At 46.4% G+C, this 22,391-nt stretch overlaps 1 protein-coding gene and 1 pseudogene across 1 annotated transcript in view; both read right to left on the bottom strand.

Moving 5' to 3' along the window:
• LOC149361470 (uncharacterized) overlaps nt 1–22,391 on the bottom strand; it is a 441,205-nt gene that overhangs the window by 302,558 nt on the left and 116,256 nt on the right. The gene's annotated exons all lie outside the window — the stretch shown is intronic.
• On the bottom strand, nt 920–22,310 carry LOC149361472 (uncharacterized; annotated as a pseudogene).

Genomic DNA, 22,391 nt, shown 5'->3' with positions numbered 1-22,391 from the left:
TAGTGTGGCTTCCCTGCCTTGCAGAGTCCTTCTGCGACGGCAGACTTCAATTCAAGAAGGGCAGCTTTGGCACTTCCTTGTCTTCGCCACAGCAGCCAGACATTCACCACGGTCAGGCCCGTCAAGTGAAAGATCTAACGGTACCACTCCTTGGACCATATTTTGATCCTATCGTAGCCGAAAATTGAGTCCAACAGATCTCGCAAATGACTCTTCGCAAATTATCTCAAAAACCTCTACAAGATAAAGAAATTTGAAGAACTGTAAGGGTGTGACAAGGTCTGTGATAGTTGACGGCATCTAAGCGCTACCAGTGAACTCTATTTCTTTTGAGTCCCCCGTAAGGCAGGCTTTTGTCCACTTCGGCGGGCATTTGAGAGGGCCTTTTTTGCCTCGAGTACTCAATGCTGCCAGTGGGGCTTCATTTTCACTATCGTCCTCTCTTTCGGACGACTCTGCCAGGAGGGGCGGCGCCTGGGTCGGAAAAATTACGGGGAACTTTAGCGGCTAAAATGATGAAAGGCGAAAGCCTGAGTTCTGCATTCTGCTACCCGACTGTTAACTCCACATTCTGCTGGTGCATTAATTATCTGTCAATTAATGACGCCTAATCTTTGCCTTTAGGAGTGGAACGCGACAGCGTGTTGTAGCGCTGCCAGGGAGTCCACGGAACGCCACCGCCCGTTCGGCGCGATGCGTTGCCCTTTAAAAGCAACGCTTTTTGAGGAAAGCAAATGGCGCTGTAATTCTCTGTCACCTCGGTGACACCTGAACCACATCGTACAGGAAGGGAGGTAGTGCAGTGAAAGAAGAAAGAGAAAGAGGGGCCGTAATGAACAAAACGAAATTTTATTTGTAACTGTCTCGCATATTTCTTTGGACACCCGTGAAAATTCGCGCGCAGTGACGTAACGACCATTCCGACCAATCTTAAACGCGGACAGATTTGCTAACACGTCTTGGTCACGACAGTATAAGCCGTTAAAGGCTTTTGCCTTAAAAATTTCTTCCTCGTCGTCGTCTGACAGCTCACTATCGCTGCTTCTAACGCCATCAGCCGGACTCCACGTTTCGTGCCGACATCCATGACCTGGAATATAGAAAAAAGGATTCCTCACCGTCGGCCAAACGCAAATAATGCAAATCACAGTTCAAATTTATTGTTTCTCTAAAAAAAAATGCCAAGCGTTTTCACACACAAAAATTACCCCTAACTGCATGTGATACAGGCCTAAATGTGGCCCTCACGGCGTAATGAAAAGGTTTTGCGCAATAAAAATGTGCTCAGATGAAGTGAAGGAGCAATTCATTACGTTAATAATTTTTTTAAAACGGGAGTATGCGTCAGAATTACAAAAAACATAGGACTAACTTACTAACTTGGTGCGCACTAACTTGCGACGCTGCGTCCTCGTGTTTGGAAACAGAAATGAAGTTCAAAACAACTTCGAGAGATAGAGCCACCGCCGGTGTAGTTGCAAGACATGATGTAGATTCCCGCTAAATGCAGATAAATTTTTTAGTTCCGTTTCTGCGGTATGAGAAGAAGTTTGGTGTGTATCATATATGATACACCGGGCGGTAAGGGGTTAAAGAACCCCAGGTAGTCGAAATTTCCGGAGCCCTTTACTACGGCGTCTCTCATAGCCTGAGTCGCTTTGGGACGTTAAACCCCATAAACCAAACCAAACCTGTGAGCGAAAGGAGCAGAGATTCAGTTAAAGGTAGTGTTCATTTTTGAAACAAGCAGCTCATACAGCAGTAACCTATATTCATCGGGGATTGTATCGCTGGAGCATAGGTCGGCACTGAGAAGGCCAGAGGTTCGATCGAAGACCGAATTTCAGATCTTTCTCAACATCATACGCTGCATAATAAAAATCATCTCATAACGAACATGTGGTGACTAATCAGTAGGATCGAAAATGTTTTGTCCAAACACGCTGCCAAGATCTTAGAAAGTTATGTTCAATTTTTTGCAACTGATGAGACAGCACATAAGAAAAATGCACGCACAAAAAAATGCACGCACGAAGACAGTAGACACAACGGACGTTGGGTGGTGCAGTATACACCACCGGCGTGCGTGCTGTCTGCTCTCTCTGTCCGTGTGTTCTTTGTGCTCTGAATTGATGTCTCAAATTCTACCCTGAACCAACTGGCCCAGCTCTGTACGGTTTTTGAGCCTAAACAGGCCACTAATTAAGAACTTAATAGTAAAAACTCGAAGCCTGACGATCGAGTCATCTGCTTTTTCCTACAACCATCATATGGCGTGCACTCATACTGGAAGGATAGATTAGCGATTAGAGCAGAACTCGTGGCGGCTTTATATTTTTCCTCTTGTACAAGTCCCGCACGACTGACGTGAAAAGAGAACGATTTCTGTTTTCTACAAGCTTATAACGCAACCATTGAAAGCAAGCGGACGCTTTACATTTTAGAAATAGACGCTAAATTAGCAGCACTGGAAGCCAAATTTGACCACAAACTAAAAGAGCTAGACGCACGCCTCGAGGCCAGATTCAATCACCTTGTCGCCACCCTCACCGAAAAACTTGAGCACCGCATGGACACTATGCTTAACAAAAAGATGGAGCTCTTGGAACACAATCTTACCCACCGCTTCACCCGACTTCAAACCCCCTCCACTCCCCCCATCCTTACTCCGCAAACACAAACCACCTATCCTGAGCCACACATACCAATTGACACCCGTCTTACTTCCATCCTCGATCCCCCCATCATCCAATATGGCGGGGGCGAGCACTAATTATCTACCCATTTTAACTTGGAACTGCCGCGGCTTCTGGGCCAAGCGCGCGCCTCTGCAACTTCTCCTTCCCACCACCACACCCACGCCCCACATACTACTTCTATAGGAGACTGCACACCGGGCAACCTTCCCCTGCTACACATCTACACACTCGGATACCACTAACACACCCAGGGCGTCCACACTCATCCACCGCAGCCTCGCCTACAAAACTCATCACAACACGTCTGAGACGCCTTGTGTGATCACAGAACTTATACATCACACACATTCACTTCCTTCTATATTTATAGCAAACATATACTACCCCCCGTTCCTGCCGATGGCCCCGCTAGAATCACTTCTGCGGAAAGCTACACCATCTAGCAGAGAAACATCTCCTACTCATCGGTGGGGACTTCAACAGTCAGCATACTGACTGGGGATACACAACCATGACACATCGAGGTCGCAGGCTCTGGCTGCTCTTGCAGTACCTCCAACTCACTGTGCACAACACGTTTCAGACGCCTACGCGGATCGGCAACAGTGTCAGCATAGACACCAGTCCTGACCTGACGCTGAGCCGCTGTATCCGCGGCGTTACCTGCAGCAGAACACAACATACACTGGGCAGTGATCATTACATTATACAAATCACTGTCCTGTACAAACCGCCCCGTCCCGCAAATACAATACACAAACTCATTAACTGGGATGCACTTCGCGCTGCACGCACCGCCCTCCCAGACACTCCCATCGCATACATTGACGAATGGGTGCAGTCACTCAAGCATGACGTTCACCACAACACGTGAGACATTGAAACTGCAACCAAAACACCTTCCCTTGACACACGCCTAGCCCACCTCTGGGAGGCTTATAACAGCATCCTAGAACGCAGGAGAAGGCAACAAACACAACAGAACGCTTAAGAAGCGGCTAGAAGCGCTGCAGACACAAATCCAAAAACACTCTGAGGAGCTCTGCCAATCCAACTGGGGACAGATATGTGACGGCATCGCCGGAAACCTGTCCAGCAAACGCGCATAGCAACTCCTCCGACACCTCATTGACCCCATGCGCACCAAATCAGCAACACAGCACCACGTGACACATCTCACACATGAACACATTGACGATCCCGACACCCTTTTAGACACACCTCAAACCATGTACACATCTCCAGGCGGCCCCATACCTTTACCGCACTACACAGGACAAGCAAATCCAACACTCGACACCGACATCACGGAGACGGAAGTCAGAGCGGCCCTCCTGACTCTCCGCGCCAACTCCGCACCTGGTGCAGACCAAATCACAAACTCCATGCTCCATAATATGGATGACCAATCGATCACCCACATTACGAAATACTACAACCAGTGCTGGAGGGAGGGTAACCTGCCGCAGTCCTGGCGCCACGCGAAGGTAATATCCATACCTAAACCCAACAAACCACTTACACTTCAAAACCTTCGCCCGATTTCGCTACCCTCAAGCCTCGGGAAGCTCCTAGAGCATGTTGTGTTAGCGAGACTCACAAGACACATGGCGGACAACAATCTTTACTCGCATAGCATGGTAGGATTTCGCCCCCATCTATCCGCACAGGACGCCATGCTGCAACTCTCACACATTTTCGACCAGCTTCTTCCGGTTCACACCAAGGCAGTCTTTGCTTTGAATCTCTCCAAAGCTTTTCATCGCATTGAACATCAGGCGATCACGACTGCTCTATCCCCATTGAATGTGGGTGCACGCACGTATGCCTACATTCAAGCATTCCTCACTGACCGCACAGCTGAGATACACTTCGGCCCTCTGTCATCCCCCTCCTACACTCTTCAGATTATCGGCACCCCTCAAGGGTCCGTCCTTTCCCCCTTTCTCTTTAACATTACCCTCATCCCCGTCGCCCCAAAATTGGCAACTATTCGCCACCTGAAGCACACTCTTTATGCCGACGATATCACCCTGTGGACCCCTCACGGCAGTGACGGAGACATAGAGAACACCTTACAGGAAGCAGCCACCCTCACTCAAAATTATGCACGGACCATCGGACTGTCTTGCTCCCAGAGAAGTCCGAACTCTTCCTCATCCGGCCTAAGAACCACCGCTGCCCCTGCTCCCCCATTGCCATTGAACTGAATGGTGACCCTGTACCTGAGGTTCGAACCCTCCGTGTATTGGGCCTGCACATCCAGAACGATGGCAAAAACACCACCACCGTCAAGAAAATCAAGCAGGTTGTAGGCGCGATATCGCACCTCATCCGCAGGGTTTTGGGACGTTATAGAGGCTTGAAGGAGCGCGACCTATGTCGCCTCATTCATGCCCTTGTCCTCAGCCGTGCGCTGTACACTACCCCATACATAAAACTATCCATACATGACATAAACGCTTTGGATGCTTTGATTCGCAAGGCATTCAAGTTAGCACTTCACCTTCCCCTCAACACACCCACAGACAGATTACTAGGCCTCGGCCTCCACAATACGTTCGGGGAACTTGTGGAGGCCCACCGACAGGCCCAATGCATCTGGCTCGCACAAACCTCCACAGGTCGGTATATCCTGGACACCCTCGGAATCAAAAAACGGGCCAACGACCCAACCCTCCTCGCCATCCCACGATCCCTGCACCAAGAGCTCCTCAGCAGGCCGCTCCCGAGGTATATGCACCCGTCCTACCATGAGCAGCGCCGCAGAGCCCGTGCAAAGGCACTCCATCGAGCGTACGGCCCCCAGCCGGACGCCGTATGGCTGGACGCTGCCTGCCCGGGTGATGAAGCGACAGCAGCTGTGGTGGACTCCTCTTTTTCCGCTCTCCTGACACTACCTCTCCCTCCAGACACTTCCCCAGAAGCTGCAGAGGAAGGCGCCATTGCACTTGTTATCACCCGCACGGCAGCCCGGTACATTTTAAGCGATTCTAAAGCTGCGATTCTAAATTTTGCTCGAGGCCGAGTCCATGTCCCTGCTTTTGGCATACTGGACTCGCCCGATGCACGCCCGCCTCGCCAAGTGGAGCTGATATGGGTGCCCGCGCACTCCGGGAATCCCGGAAACGAGGCCGCCAACGTTTTAGCCCGAGGTTCTTTAAACCGGGCTCAGGTGACCTCTGATCGGGGATTCACGAAGGAGCGCATGCACTCATTCAGTGAGCTGACCCAGGCGCACAGAGCTATACGCCAGCTCTACCCCCGCCACACCACTCCCTAGATAACAAACACGCAACACTCTGGCGCAGACTACAGACACACGCTCCCTTCACCCCTTAACCTAGCCCATTCTCATCCCTCCTTCCCCACACCGGCATGCACTCTATGCCCAGAACCCTTCGCCTCTTCCCTCCACATCATTTCCGTCTGCCCGGCGGATCCTCCCCCGCGGGACCTAGAGAACCTCAAGACCTGGGAGGACTGGGCGACCCTGCTGCGCTCGGAGGACCCGGCCGTGCAGACCATCGCCACCGGCCGTGCTGCCAGTGTTAGTGACCTTCGGAACATAAACACTTGAGTGCAGTGGGGTCGTGCGAGGACCCTGGGGCGTGCCCCGAATTCCTGTGTAAATAAAGTTTTTTCTCTCTCTCTTTACATTTTCTAAGGTAGATTTGAAATACAAACGTACAGAGTGTGACTTGGTGTATCACCAGGTCAGCATTCCTGCCTGTGTCTTCAAGACTTTGCCAATTGCTAACGGACAGTTAGGAGAACAACGTAAAACTTTTGTTGTCACCTAAGCTTTGCTTGTACCTCTTACTGGATTTGTGGTGTGTTCGGCGCAAAGGACCGATCACTGCAAATGAATTTCTATTTGACAAACACTTTATTTGTCCACCAAGATTTAAAAGCATCATGGCAAGGATGAATACAATGTCACAGCGTTTTCAATCAATGACACCATATCCTAGCCTCTCAAACACGAATTAAATACAACTGCTGTCTTCTAATGAAGGTGAGGCTGAGCAGCCAGAATAGGTCAACATCGGTGTCGCCACTAGCGACCTTTATCACAAGCAAACGGCGGAGATGTGAAGACATTTTGAGCACTGTATGCGCCTTCGTCGTTTTCACCTGTCTGGCTGCGACTTCGTTCTCTTTCGCCTCTGAATACTCTTTGACATCGCTTGGATTGTTCACTCGGGGAACGTCTCTGCCACCGCGCTTGAAAGAAAACATTGTCCCCCTCCCCCCGCGAAGAATACCCGAAGCAAAGGAGCTGCCGAAGCCTGTGAAGGTGATATACCGGAGCCAGCCAAGGCCACGGGAACCCTTAAGGCTATCTTTAAAGCACTTACCAAAAGGGGGGATAGTATAAAGACCAATGTAGGCAACCTAGAGGTCAAAGTATTAAACGTAGAGTCTTAAGGGGGGATAAAGACACAGACTATGATGAATACAGGAGAAGTCTGCGTAGTTATCAGCCTAGCATGCTACTCCAGAGAGGCTAAAGTATATGCCTTAACAGTGGAATTTAGAACGTTTCAAACACAGGTAATGACTACGTTGCAACAAGTGATGGAGGCTCTGAGTGCACTGGAGAATGGCTTACAATCATCACTGCAAAAACTGCATGAATAATACAGCCCCCCCGCAAGAAATTCAAATATGAAAGTGCAATTGGAGAGGCTTTCGACGCAAACGACAGAATCTACAATTTCACATGAAAGCACAACAACGTCCGCAGGATATTAGTGCAATGGAAGAAGCTGGTGGCGCGTTCATATTCCCGGGCTCTACAGGCATATCTACCGCCCGGCTATGACGGCGGCGCCGTCACGGGCGTGTCCACCACCGTGTCAATGCAGCGCAATATTACAACAAAACAACATAACATCGAAACTTCGAAGGTAGACTACGTCCTCCTTGAGATTGCCCGAAAGAACCGAGGAGACACATATTTGTTTCTGCTTTATGTATACAGCCAACGCAAAGATAAGAGCACCGGTATACCGCAGTTACTTATCAAGACTTGCAAACCAGCGACTCAAGCTCAGCTATTAATAGTAGGGGACTTTAGTGTATCACATCCGGAATGGCGATGGGCTAGAGCTAGCCCCAAAGGAAACATGGCAGGCAGTCCAAAACGAGTCTAACTATCATGAACAAATCCCAAGACAACACTACACACACTTTGCCAGAACTCACCCTGGTCAGGAACATGCGAAATTTAAATGGGCTAACACAGGGCGCACGCTAGGTAGAGACCATTACTTTGCATCTACCACCTCTGAGACAACATACCATAAAGCAGTCTTGAAAAAGAAAAATTGCGGACTAGGACAAGTTCAGAGACTTAAAAAGAACTGACACAGTAATTGAAAACATCGCGGAGTGGGCGGAACTACTAAAAATAGATATTAAAGCTACCACCGCTGTAATTTCAATGGAAGAAGAGGGACAAGCTGCTGAGACTACGTTATTGCACATGTTGGAAGCACATTTCAGCTTACAAAACCGCTGAAAGAAGAACAAACACTACACAACTCTTGAAAGAGAATAACGCAATTACAGACACAAATTAAAATTTATACTCTAGAGCTTCAACACAAACAATGGTGGCAGATTTGTGACCGCATGAGTGGTCAGCATTAGTACAAGTAGACTTTGCATCCGCTGAGAAACCTTCTTCACCCCCAACAAACCAAATGAACTCAGTGGAGTCAACTGATGAGATTTGTGCATCAGTATCCAGTGCCAACTACGGAGTTCTTAATAGAACTACGAGATAATTACTGAAACACAGCTCCAGAAGGACCGCAGCTAGATAATCGCGGGACACCAAACGAGGAATTATACGCCGAAATTACGGAAGCGGAGGTGTGCTTTGCCAAGAGGCAGCTAGCCATGACTTCCAAAGCCGGACCTGACAGGCTCAGAGACTTGAACGCGGGGACAGTGAGAGCTCTCACTGATCACATGAACAGGTACTGGAGATAAGGAAGCGTTCTACAATAATGGAAACATGCAAAGAGAACACTGATTCGAAAGCCAGGCAATAAGTTCCATTTAGAGCATCCACGCCCAATTTTTTGGTATTCTGCTTAAGAAAATTAATGAAGCAGGTAGTTCTCAACCACCTACATAAATGCGCCGAGGTCAGTTATTTACTTCCAAGTTTCATGCTATAGGTTTCAGGGCGAATCGTTTCACCCAAGATGTTGTGCTGCAGCTGAAGGCAGACATAATAGACCCAGAAGGTGGCAGAGGAACCATAGGCGTAATTTGCTTGAATTTAAACAAGGCTTTTTATAACGTCATGCATGATGCTATCTTAAGAGATCTCTTGAATAATAACCCAAGAGAAAGGAGATTCAATGACATAGAGTCGTTTTTAAGTAACAGAACGGCAGAGCTAGCAGCGGGAGAAATCGAATCACTCCCTATGGGAGGCTGGGTAAAGGAACGCCTCAGGATTCAGTCCTGTCGCCTTTCCTTTTTAATATCTCACTAAATGAAATTCCGCCTAAATTAGCAGCACTCCTAGGGCTGACACACACTATAATGCAGGTGATATCACTTTTTGGACCATAATTAGCAGTAATGGTCAGAGGGAGGATACCCTGCAACAAGCTGTAGAAATAATAGAAGACATGACGGGTAAAGCAGAGAGAGGGTAAAGCCAAAATAGAGGCTATGATTAGACATGCATACGAGGTTGCATCACTGCTAACGAACTGCAGCTCTAAAATTTCCTTTCCCTCAACAAAGCAGCAAGGGCCATAGTAGATCGCCTAGGACTAGGCACCGAAGTGCCACTACTAGATACGAAGACACAAATACCTAAACGCATCGCTCAGACAATACTATTCACGCCAGTACATAAGAATATGAAGGAGCTAGACACCGCAGCGGACACGGGACAGAGAATGAAGACGACACAGGGCGGTAAGCTGTGTCTCGTGTCCGCTGCGGTGTCTAGCTCCTTGATGTCTCACCAACTGGCCTACACATCTACCCTCCTAACCTAAGAATATGCATACTGCTAACCAATAGGGGAGAAGGAAAGCAAGGGCAAATCCTTCACACAGAGCGCACAGCCAACATGAGCAAGCGGTACATGTAGCCGCAGAATACCTACTGCAACGAGCGTTCGCACTAGCGGCGCTGAGTATGCAAGACAGACTGATAGTCTCCGGCACTAAACGAGATCCTCAGAAACTGCAGGAGAAGAGGATATCGCTCCTGTCATCAGTAACAACAATGCTTATACTATACTAAGCGTCTCTAAATTCACTATACGCAGTCATGCGGCGGGCACAATTTCTCAGGCAGAAATGAACATATTGCGTGAAACAAAAAAACAGAGCTACTGAGTTCATATGAGTGTCGGCTCATTCGGGGAACCGTAGTAACAAAGCGGCACCCATCAAAGCTCCTGTATTTGTCAGGCGAACAGGGCACGAGGTACTTAGATTTTCTCGAAGAACGGCCAAGCGTCATATCCTGACATTGCTATTAATTTTAAACTAAGAAGCAGGATCCTCGACCCTCCGGAGAAAACCTTAGATAAGGAGCACGATACCACCTGGAGGCGACTCCAAATGCGATCCTTCATGAAAGCTTACTTACTATCAAAATTTTATCCATGTGATTACGACCCGGAATGTACACTATGAGGCCAAATAGCCACTTACCATTACATACTATGGAACTGTAATGAGGAGCTGCCAACAGAATCTCTAATTCAATGTTCTACTCTGAACCAATGGGAAGCCGCGTTGGTCAGCTCAGACCTGGGCGTTCAACCCCGGCCATTGAATCGGCTACTGAGGTCGCTGTCAGACGTGGACTTGGAGCTACCTGGCACGGATCATCTGCACTTGGCGTTTTCTAACGAAATAAATGTTTTGCATTCCAATCGCCTTACATACGGTGGAGGTGAACCTTGGTTCCCCCGTTGCCTCTTTCCCTGCTCCTCCCTGAAACTACGTTCCGGTCGCCGTTTGCCGCTTGTGTATTCTAACCGTCACTTCCCGAGGGAAGAGCGCCGAAGGCCCAGGTTCCTCCCGCCCACCCTCTGCCACCCGACACCTCCAGCATGTGAAAAGCAAGACTTCACGGACCAGAATTTTTCTAACGCAGTGCCAAAGACGCTCGCCGAGCGAATACTCCAAGCAAGGATGATGAGTATTCAAAGGTGAATGAAGATGAAGTCGCAGCCCGATAGATGAAAACGACGAAGGCGCATACACTGCTCACAATATCTTCATATCTCCGCCTTTTGCTTGTGATAACTCTCAATGGTGGCGACAACGATGTTGAACTTTTGTAGCTACTGAACCTCATCATCTTTAAAGGCGGCAATTGTTAGAAACGGGATACTTTCAAATAGTTACCAGTACTAAAGGTTGTTGATGAACTAATGTGCCAGTTTAAACGCCGCAAAGTCTAGCGCAAAAAAAAGGAGACGGTACCACAGACTGATATGGACAAGCTTGAATGGAACCTCTTCCTGGCCCCTTTTATTTGCTATAATTTTTCACTAGTGTCCTTGTAGGCTCATCTCTGAAAGCTGCGAAGACTGTAGAGATTCCTACTTATTCACTTTATTGAAAGTGTCGGTGTAAATGCCATTGGGACATTTGATGTGGGCTACTTTTCCATTCTAGTCAAGCAGAGTAACAACACTCCTGCTGCTTGCAGACGGCTGCGATGGTTATCCGCTCTTTGTTCTTTCCGGCCGTGTGCTCTTTCAGATGAACAGTTAGCCATTGCATAGTAGGAGGCAGAAAGCAGCATTCAACACTATGATATAGAAAGACACTTGTGTAAGGACGGATTTGATTTATGGAGGACAGAAAATTTTTATTTCGCCATATTGAAGACCTGCTTGAGGTCAGGTGGGTAGGGTCGTTCTTTGTTCCAGGAGTCCAGTAGCCAGGGCGGCCGTATTAACTTACTGTATGTTGGCATGCTGGCCCTCCAATGCGCGCTAGTTAGGCATTTAGCTGGTTAGACCAAACGCCACACTGGTCCCAAGGGAAGGGTGTTTTATTTCGGCATTGTATTCCTTCGGGAAACCGTTGGCCCTGCTCTTTCCCGCACTAAAAGCGGTCCGGTCACAGGTTTGAATTTTAATTTTGCCGCCAGCACTTATTGCACTGTTCTTCCACCGTGATACTCGCTGCCGCACTGAACGCGGCTGTGTTCATGAATTCAGCGCTTGAGAACGCTGCTGTCGCGTCGCGAAAGCGCTTGGTTACATTGGGTTTTTGCCGCTTTTAAAACGGTCTTTTCAACATGAAGAAAACTCATCTATAGCAGACATGAAAAGAAAAACTAATTAATCTGACGTTTTAATGCCAAATCATTTGTAGGCTATGTCGGCGGGTTCCTCTCACTAAAACATGTCCTCAAAACGTGTCCGCATCAGTTGTGACGTTCTTAGAAGAGGTAGCATCAAACGAATGGTTGTGATCGATAGAGGACGGTGCGAGGATGATGCGTAAAAAAATTGTCACTAAGGGGATTAGGTAATTAGTTAGTCAAAGTCAAAGTCATTTTATTCAGGCAGCAATATAAGGTGCCTAAGAGGCAGATATAAATACAAATTAATGCCTGACTCAGTGTCGGCTCCCTACCGCCCTTCCCAAACATATCACTCAACAGCTGTTACAGTCATGTCATTGAACAAAGTTTTGATCAGTAAACACCACCATAAAAGGAGCATAATAAGACAGCATAGCATACAGGGCTAAGTCATATAAGGAGGAAAGAAACAGCTAAAATAAGTGGCATGTATTTATAGGCAAAGAAAATAAACAAGCAGGTACAATAAAACATATTCATAACAAAAACCATCTGGTGTCTACTTAGAACCCGGAAAAAAAGGAAATGGTCAAAATTGTGTGCTCAAAAAAATGTGTTAATGTTTTTTTTAAAGGCTTGAGCTGAAGAACTGTCAGTAATGATAGTCTTAACCATGGCGTGCTTATTCAAGAAGTCAGGAATCTGATGTTAACTTTTGTGTTCCGTAGTTTGTACGAATCCTGTCTTCGTTATAAATGGTATGCCGGAGATTATACATGTGTTCTTTATGAACATTTTTCTCTATAGACGATGATGCATTCTGTTTGATTTGAGTGTATATGGCTACTGCTATTTTTTTGCATAGGATGTTTGTGATAGTCAGGATTCGGTGTTTTTGAAATAACGGGGCTGAGTGAGTTAGCCGCGGGACATTTTGTACTTGGCGCAGAAAATGTTTTAAGGCGGAAGCCTTTAATGCCTCATCGTTGTAAGCAGGAGTTGTCGACAGAAAATGTCACGCTTTTCAATTGGTCGAAATGCTCGTGACGTCACAGTGCGCGAATTTCAAATGGGGCCAATTGTACTTTGGCTAGTAACCATGCAACCAATCAAAGGGATCGTATAGTGATGCTCCAACTAAGTGGGACTGAGTTTAGTTAATTGCTTAATTAATCAATTAGCCTAATTAAGATAGAGGAGAATGAAGAGATCAGAAGAACGAGGAAAAGAAAAGAAAGACGCGCGTCGCAGCGACAGCAGCGTCCGCGAAAAAAGACGCTGCTGAAAAAAAAAGATACGAAGCCGCGTTCCCTCCACCACCACGCACTTCCCCACTCAGTAAGACGTTGCTCGTTTCATATACGCTGTGTCGAACATCCTAGACAGTTCCAACATTTGACAGGTTAATGACAGAACACGATGGATAGAAATACAATAATATAAATATGAAATAGCCTAATTAACCTTTCTAGTTAGACCGCATAAATCAATAAAACCGAGAACGAAATTGGTCGAGTTGGGGAATCGAACCAGGGTCTCCGGAGTGCGATACGAGCACGCTAGCCACTCCGTAATGCCAGCTGAATGGTTTGGAATGAACAAAGGCGCGTCTAGCTAATACGGCGTCTTCGTTAACTCCCATCTTCCCCCTTTCCCTTACGGCGAGGTGCAGGTGTCCACCCAGATATGCGAGAGAGATACATTTCCTTTCCTCAAAAAAAAAAATAAATTTACCGTCCAGCAAGGCGTACAGACGAATTGGCGATGGCGTTCTGTGGACTCCCTGGCAGCGTTGCAAGACGCTGTCGCGTTCCACTCTTACAGGCGAAGCTTAACATGTGAACCACACATCAGTAACACACGCAGACAGCCAATGGACGCGTCATTCGCTGGCAGCACTTGAATCATCATTCACAACCACATTCGTGGCAGAATGCTGTACTCAGGCTTTCGCCTTGCACCACTTTAGTCGCCAAAGTGACTCCTAATTTTTTGTAGTACATGTAGGTTCTCGAGATTTGTTTTTATAGTCGTAACCCATACAAGCAGACAGTAGTGCAGACGGTAGTGTATTAGAGTATAATACAATTCCTTTTTTAACCATGGTGGTAGCAAATCCTTTAGTTTGTAGGTGAGTCCAATTCATCTTGAGATATCTGTTCGCACTTTTGCGACATGTGCAGACCGGTTTAGGTGTTCCTGAAAGACTACACCTAGAAATTATGTGATGCAACGCGTTCGATTTGTTCATTGCCGAAGTGCAGAAGAATGTCTGACGTACATTTATTTTTTGGTCTTTTGTTTTGTTCGTGTTCAGGGCTAATTTATTTACGCCAAGCCATACCGATAGGTTACGGAGCCAGCCATTCGCCTGCCTCTCAATATCTACAATATTCGCACCAAAAAAAAAGGCGTTAGTGGCATCAGCATACAGGATAATTTGCGTGGTTAGTGGAATATTTACAATATCATTGATATACAACACAAAAAATAATCGACCAAGTATAGACCCTTGTGGTATCCCATATGCGATAACACTAATATCTGACTGCGATTTGCCTACCCGTGTGCACTGGAATCTGACAGTTAACTCTTAATTAAGTCTAGAGGCCTCTAATTCCGTAGTTGGGCAATTTTTGCAGTACGATTTCATGCTTGATAGAGTCGAATGCTATTTTGAAACCAAGAAACAATCTTACTGTGTAGAAGTTATGCTCAAAGTTATCTGTTATTTTATCTTTAATATTTAGAAAGGCCGTTTCTGTGGACTTACATTATCGGAACCCATACTATTGGTCTACTATGACGTCGTTTTGCTAGTAGTAGTTTAGAAGGCGTCTATTTATAACTTTTCCTATTATTTTAGAAAAAATGGGCAAGACAGAGATAGGTCTGTAGTTAAGGCTACATTTATCGCCTCCTTTACGAACAACGGATACTCTTGCGATTTTGAGTTTATCAGGAAAGACACCCGAGCGAAGGATCAAACTGCATATATGCGACAAAGAGCGGCTAAAAAGATGTGCGACTGATTTTATTGATTGCACTTTCAAGTTATCCACTCTGCAAGCACTACTGTTACTTAGCTTTTTTAGTAGCGAAAATATTTCTGCCTCTGTAGTAGGAGTCAAATAGATTGAACCCGCAACAGCCGAACTCATATATGATTAGCAGCCCAAGACTTACAGCCAATAATTCCAGTAAAAATTTCGAAAATAAATGTCGAATCATTGCAGACACCAAGCAATAGCAGGAAATTGTGTAAACAATGCACAACTTGCCCAACTTTCGGCTCTGCTTAATTGTACAAAATGAGTGAAAAAGTAAGTTTGAAGATTTTAAACATGTTTCCTGAATGAAATTCAAAGTAATCGATCAATAACAGTTCATTGATTTGGAGTAATTAATTAATAGATAGCAAAAGCAATGAAGTGTTGAATTGTTCGGATGGGTATATAGTATGTGGACAGAAAAAGAATTAAGGCGTCGAATTTTAACAACAAAATGGGTAATTGATCCATGCATAATCTATTCATTAAAAATTAACTCCTTAAAAGATAAATAATTAAATAATTAACAATTAGTCAATTCGTCTAAATCTAATAAAAAGATGCAAAGAGAGCGGCGAGTGAAGAGGAGGCGTCAATGTTTTGACATTCTCCGAATGCGGGTCGCCGCGGTAGTCTCTAATTGTTTCTGCACGCTCTAGAATTCGGTGCCGAAATTTTTTTGTCAATTTATTTTTTAATGTTCAATTGGAAATAATACAAAAACACTCTAAGAAGATGCATAAAACTGGCAACACCATGTTTGAAGTTGCCCCAAAATATCTTCGCTCGGTATGAACATTACCATTGGAATACATTACCTAGAACATCCGGTAAGATGTGAGAAGTGCGGACTGATAAGCTAAAGCGTTGAAGTAAGTTGTTAAATATTTTAAGAAGAAATTTATGCGTAGTGCCATAAACGCGCGTTACTAGACAGTTAACACGGTGAACCGTGCAGCACACACGAGGACATAAGTTTGGTCCTTTTGCTGCTAAGAATAGAATATGCCAGGAAAAATGCGATACGGAACTTGTTCGCAGTACTCTTTCCAGTAATGGCCGTACTTTTTCGAACACTTTTTCTCGTCTCGGTAACTTCTATGCAGTAATAGAACGGCAAGGAAGAGGACGTACAGGTACGGCACCACACTCGAGGCTTCGCGTGGCAGCGCCCAGCAAAGAGCGGCAATGATTTCGAACATGTAGTTGGCGTGGCGGCTCAGGGCCTAGAAACCTGACGCCAGGAGCAGGTTGACTTTCGGATTTCCAGTGGCATCGTAGTACGTAGCGCGGATCAGCTTTGGGGGTGCTCCCCAGATGCTGCATTCCCCCTGCGTAGCCCTCACAAGTTGTTTTTGGTAATCTGTCCAGTACACCAGGCCCATCGTCAAAACACCGAAGACAAGGATGATGGTCGCTCTGATTGGACGGTCCTCTGGACTGTCGCTCTGATTGGACGGTCCTCTGGACTGTTCTTGGCCATGTACAAGCTTGTCAGTGGGAAGAAGAGGCTAAGAAAACAGACGGATAATCCGCACAGGTAGAAACCTGCAAAAAAAAGACAACCTAAATCGGTACCTGCGTGTTATTTTACACGCAAGTGCCACGAATTCGGCCTAAACTAGACGTATATTTAGCCCACTTCTTCCCGCACTGCTTTCTCTCGTGCCATAATTTTAAACCTCATGAATTTACGCGCTGGATTCGCTTCCCTTTTGAGCAGAGCCATGCCGCGTGATTACGGCGTGGAGGACAGGGGGTTACTTATGATTTCAATTTAGTTATTTCTCTTGATCTTTCAGAACTGGGAGCTCATAGTCCGGTAGCTATCTCGCAAGATTATCCAGGCAGTTGTTCGACACCGTCATTTTTACAGCACTAAATATTTGCACGTCTTAAGTGGTAGCTTACTCACCATCACACCACTAATGTTACGCTTGTATGCATATTGTAACCACGCGAACAACAACAGACGAAGAAAAAGAAACAGACGGGACGGAGCACAAACCTCCAACCATCCTGTCTTTCCTTGCTATCTAATCTTACACGCCGTCTGCGTCATTGCAATATTATCGAGAAAAACAACACCTGAGTCGAGTCCACTGCAAGACGAGCGTGGACAGCCTAAAAATAATTCGCTGTTGCGTCAGCCGTGGTTACTTTATTCCGAACGGGTTCTTCTGTCTCTCTTCCAGCGTCAGAACGCAAGTTCAAAGCCGCACGAAAGACTTCACGAGGTCGCGGGATCAATTCCTAACCTTGATGGGCGTACATTGATGTGAATGAAAGGAGAAAAATTCCGTTTGCTGTGCAATGATCATTCTCATCATCAGCTTAACTGCGTTCATTTGAGGACAGATCAACTTCCCGCTCCCTTCTATTAAACAGTGCGTTGTGTCATATGCGGTCAGCTCACCGTTGCTATCATGCAAACCTCTTCCTATTTCCCACCTGACTGATGCCATAACTAGGCTGTTCTCTTTTGCAATATACTTCGTCACCCTAAAGAAACCCAGGAATTATTTTGATGGTTATGTCCTAATGGAACTAATCCGTCAAATGTTGCTTCAAAATATAATCAGTATTTGAGTTAAATTTAGGAGCTCTGTGTAGATCCTAAAATTCATGAAATTTTTCAGAATTTGTTGTTCGGGACCAATTCGGACGAATCTCGCCAAGTGGTCTTAACCGCCTCGACCCAAATGATATTATGTCGACAATCTGGGGGCACCGCCTCATTGGGCGTCTCCATGTGACATGGGTGGGATATGGGACGTTCAGGTCAGCGTCGAAATATTTTGTTTTTGTTTTTTTCTGCGGCGTCTGCAGGAATGAATTGAGGGCGCAGAGAAGACCATCATTTTTAGTCGCCGATATCTTCGGTATTAATAAAAATAGCTGGAACATTTTTGTGGTGCACCACCGATCACTCGTGCGCTTTTTCTAACCTCCGTACATGCCATTTCACGATAACTTCGAGGGAACATCGTTTTTCTCGCCCGTTTTCTGCATGCTCTGCCTATGGACATTTCTTCTCGTGTCGACCACGAGGTCATTACCTAGCGTTTCTTTCCTAATCTAGTCTGCAGTCAAAGTTACACTAAGCATTTTCCGCTCCCTTAGTCGCAGTGTTGACATGAATTTAGGTGCACAATATACTGCACTTTAATGAACCCCCAGTAGTCAATACTAATCAGAGAATCTCCGCAGCCGCGTCTCCCACGCCTCATTTGCAGTCTGGGAATAAAAAACAAGCTCATTTTGGCTGGCTGGGTCGTTATGATGAAGATTCCGTTTAGGATGGGGACAGTGGAAAGCCAGATTTCCGGGGTGCGTTAACTGGCCACACGAGCTGGAGCGTTCCTTCAGCTCATTATCACAGTCAGCCATCCTCGAATCTCTTCTCTTGGTGGTATCCAGTTTGAACTTCCTACGGAATCATAGGATCATTTTCCTTAATTTATCAGGATCTTAGCAAACGCTGTAACCATGGCTATGTTCAGCGAATGACGGTCTTCTACAATGACCACTCGAAGGGTCAGCTTTTTCAGCGTTGATCTACACTTTTTTTTTTATTCCTCATTGCGATCTGGAACACCACTCCGTCTAGGCAGTAATTGAGCCCCAAATACGTAAATAATTATTATGCACTCTTAAACTGAAAATTGACCTGCAGCAAATTAAAATTCGTTCACAGATATTAACACGCCAAAGGAAAAGCTTGAAATCGGTGGACTTCACGTCTACAAGACGTGAAACGAAAAAATCCTGCAGAAAATCGCGCCTTCAGTTTCCAAAGCCATGAAGTAATCTTGAGTGCATGAGAGCGGATCGCATCAGCGCACTGTTTTTTTTTAATTATGGGCTAGGCGGGTCTGTAAACTATCACGTGAACCCAAAACCACACGTCATCACATACACTCCTTTGAAGTCTGATGTGCCAATCACAAGAAAGTGGCATGCTTACCTACTCTTTCGTCTGCGATGTCAATACTTTGCATGTAACCGTCTTCCTACCAAAAGAACTTCGCTATACACACAGTCTGCAGAATAGCCGTCACTGCCACGGACCAGTTCCAACCACTAGACTCTACTTGTGCTTTCCAGCTCACCAGCACCAGAAGCTGCCATAACATAGTTCCGAAGCGACAGATTGTCCATTGCTTGATGTCGAGTCGCTTTCCGATCCGGGGGTAGTGCTCTAGGCCCCAATAGAAATCAAAGATAATGTTTGCAGAGGTACCACATTCTCCAGGAGAAGGCTTCAGTCTACCTTTGATGTACAGCAGGACTGTTACTGCGTAGGCCATCACAGTGATGGAAATGGCTCACCCTGGAAGATTCCTGTACACCGGCTCACACTCAGTGTCTAGAACGAGAAGGACGAAGGCAACTAATGCCATGGTGATCCCATAATATGCGAAGCCAGTCATGTGGTACATGGGCCTGTGACCCGTAGATGTCGGTGGCCCGTAGTAAGCTCTCCCGCGCAGCACTAGCAAGGACAGGCCGCTGTAGGCGGTATACGCCGCAAGAAGGAGGGAGGTGGCCATCAATGCGTCGCTTCGGCAAGTCCAGGAATCGTACCAGAACGCCATGAATCCCCGTTCCAGAGCTTTCCCTGTGGACGAATCGTGGGTGACGACGAATGATATGGCACATACGACGAAATTCGGAACCAATACGATGAGGAGCAGGGGAGCCAAGGTGCGCGAGATGAAAAGAGCAGAGCAGCCATCTGCTCCTTGGAGGACTGCGGTAGAAAACGAGAGATGAAGGTGTTCAGGGAAGAACAAAATAAAATTGCGTTCTCATGCAAAAACAGTTGTGCGCTCACGCAGTCAAAGTTCATGAACGAGTCTAATGAAAAAAAAAAACATGATTGCAGCGCCATACACGGCAGCTGCCTGAAGGAGGTCAACACACGATAACTTTAATTTTGAAATGAATTCAAGCGCACAACAACACGCACACAAGAGAGGAAAGACACAGGACAGGCGCTAACTTCATCTGATTTATTCGCAGGTAAGAGAGCAGATTATATACATAAATGGAGACATGCCCAGTAAAGAAACACATCGTCAGTTCACAATGCGTGCTCGAAATACGTGTACTCTGCGTGCAAAAGATTAACATACGTCTCACTCACACAGTCATGCCCCCTCTTCCTGATGTGAAAGGTTTCTAACAGTTCACGTGCCGTCTTATCACCGCCTCTGCCAAGTATCTTCTCTTTCAGCCGCGGCTCGCACGCTCTGCAGTTCGCACAATGCTCTGCCAAATAGGGGAACATCTGCGGGCGTTAAGGGGTGGAGGGACACATTTGGCAGAGCATTGTGCGAACTGCAGAGCGTGCGAGCCGCGGCTGAAAGAGATAAAGATACTTGGCAGAGGCGGTGATAAGACGGCACGTGAACTATTAGAAGCCTTTCACATCAGGAAGAGGGGGCATGGCTGTGTGAGTGACACGTCTGTTAATCTTTTGCATGCAGAGTACAGGTATCTCGAGCACGCATTGTGCACTGACGATGTGTTTCTTTACTGGGCATGTCTCCATTTATGTATATAATCTGATCTCTTACCTGCGAATAAATCCGATGAAGTTAGCGCCTGTCCTGTGTCTTTCCCCTCTTGTGTGCGTGTTGTTGTGCGCTTGAATTCATTTCAAAATAAGCTATGTACCATCCAGCCCAAACAGAAGTTTTGTTAAATTATCCATAACTTTATGTTTGGGAATTGTGCGGTTCTTAATGAAAGTCCACAGGAAAGAAGAAGCGATGAGACAAAGAAGACACATGAAAGGCGGAGAAGCGCTGTCTACGCACTTGTTTTAAATGCAAAGCTAATTAAGCTGTTTTCCTCAAAACACGCACTGCATAGGAATAAACCTGTTAACCAGCCTAGCGTAACAGTACTCTCTTTGCCTCATAGTAGTACAGAAAAACATGGCATACTTGGGAAAATAGGTGCCTTGACAAGGACACTGAAATTGTATATGCTCCAGCAAATGCGACCGTGCCAGATTGAAGGTTAATCTTGGTCATGAGGATTTTAATATTGTCGAACGGAGCGTTCATACAAGCTAGGCGCGTAAAGAGGAATAAAAGGAGAAAATCACAAGTAAGAACACAGCACCGAAAGAACGTAAATCACATACCACGAGACAGAAGCCTCAGGATTTGGCACAGAGCAGCCAAATCACATACGGCAAATCTTTTATGCGCTTTCGCTTCCTCGCGCGGTTTTCAAGCGGCACTTGTATGACGATTTGCTGCTAGCAAACTAGTGAAATCAAAGTAATTTGATTGGTGCGGCCTGTACCGAACATATTGCGACCTAGAGTGAATTTACTTTGTAACTATAAGCCTTTGGATTTCATATAGTTCAGAATCGGCGTGCATTGCTAGAATTGAAGGAGTGCTGGGAACACTTTTCGGAAGGGTATAAGCATAGGGTATATTCCCCACCTCACTCCGCAATCGACGCACTCCTTTTAGGCAGAGGGCAGAGTGCAAATCTGCCCGCTCAGCTGTTTAGCTATGCAGGGTGTTTAGTTTTTCTAGCACAATCTCTCCTCCGTCCTTCATCAAATCTGCTGTTACCTATCCTCACCAGCTGCTTTCCCCTTTTGCATTGCTCCTAAGGCTTTCTTTACTTCCTCCCACGTTACTAGTGCCGCTGTGCTCGACTGCCTCTCTCAATAACTTGAAGATTACATTCCCTACTGTATAGATTTGCGTAGAACTCTTCGGCTACTTTGCTAATATCGCTACTCAAAATCGATGAAGAGCGGAAGCTTCGAAAGCAATGGAAAGGCACTGAAGCAATGGAACGGCACATCATCCCTGGCACCCTGGGACAGTGGACAGCTTTGTCCCGTTTTGATGTGGAAACATTAGACGGCTATGTTCATGCGGAATGACTCGCTAAATGTGCACCCGGAAATTCGTCCCTTTGATGTCATCTGTCATATGACGTCATGAGACATTAGTAAAAGATCACGAAATTTGGCTCTATGTGGGAAGCGAACCCGGCCGCCGGCATCCGAGGGCGTGACAGGATGGTGCCAATTTTAAAGAATGATGACGTCACACCCGAGCTGAGTGACAATCCCTGTCATGCGAGGACAGGAGAGGAGAAATGATAGAAAACGCGCGGCGCAAAACCGTGCCTGCCGAAGCGAGATGAATGGATGGAACGAACTTTAATGTCCAACGAATAGGGTGATCTACCCACCCCTCGACATGCAGGTCAAGGGGCGGGTGCCGCCGCCTCAGGTGCAGACTGCGAGGTCTGGGGTCCCAGCAGCCTCTTGAGCCAGTTGGAC

The sequence above is a fragment of the Amblyomma mixtum genome, chromosome 2 (genome assembly GCF_055824585.1).
Source record: "Amblyomma mixtum isolate Tamu chromosome 2, ASM5582458v1, whole genome shotgun sequence".
Lineage (NCBI taxonomy): Eukaryota > Metazoa > Arthropoda > Arachnida > Ixodida > Ixodidae > Amblyomma > Amblyomma mixtum.
Note: the sequence above shows the minus strand (reverse complement) of the source record. Positions and strands in the feature narration are given on the sequence as shown.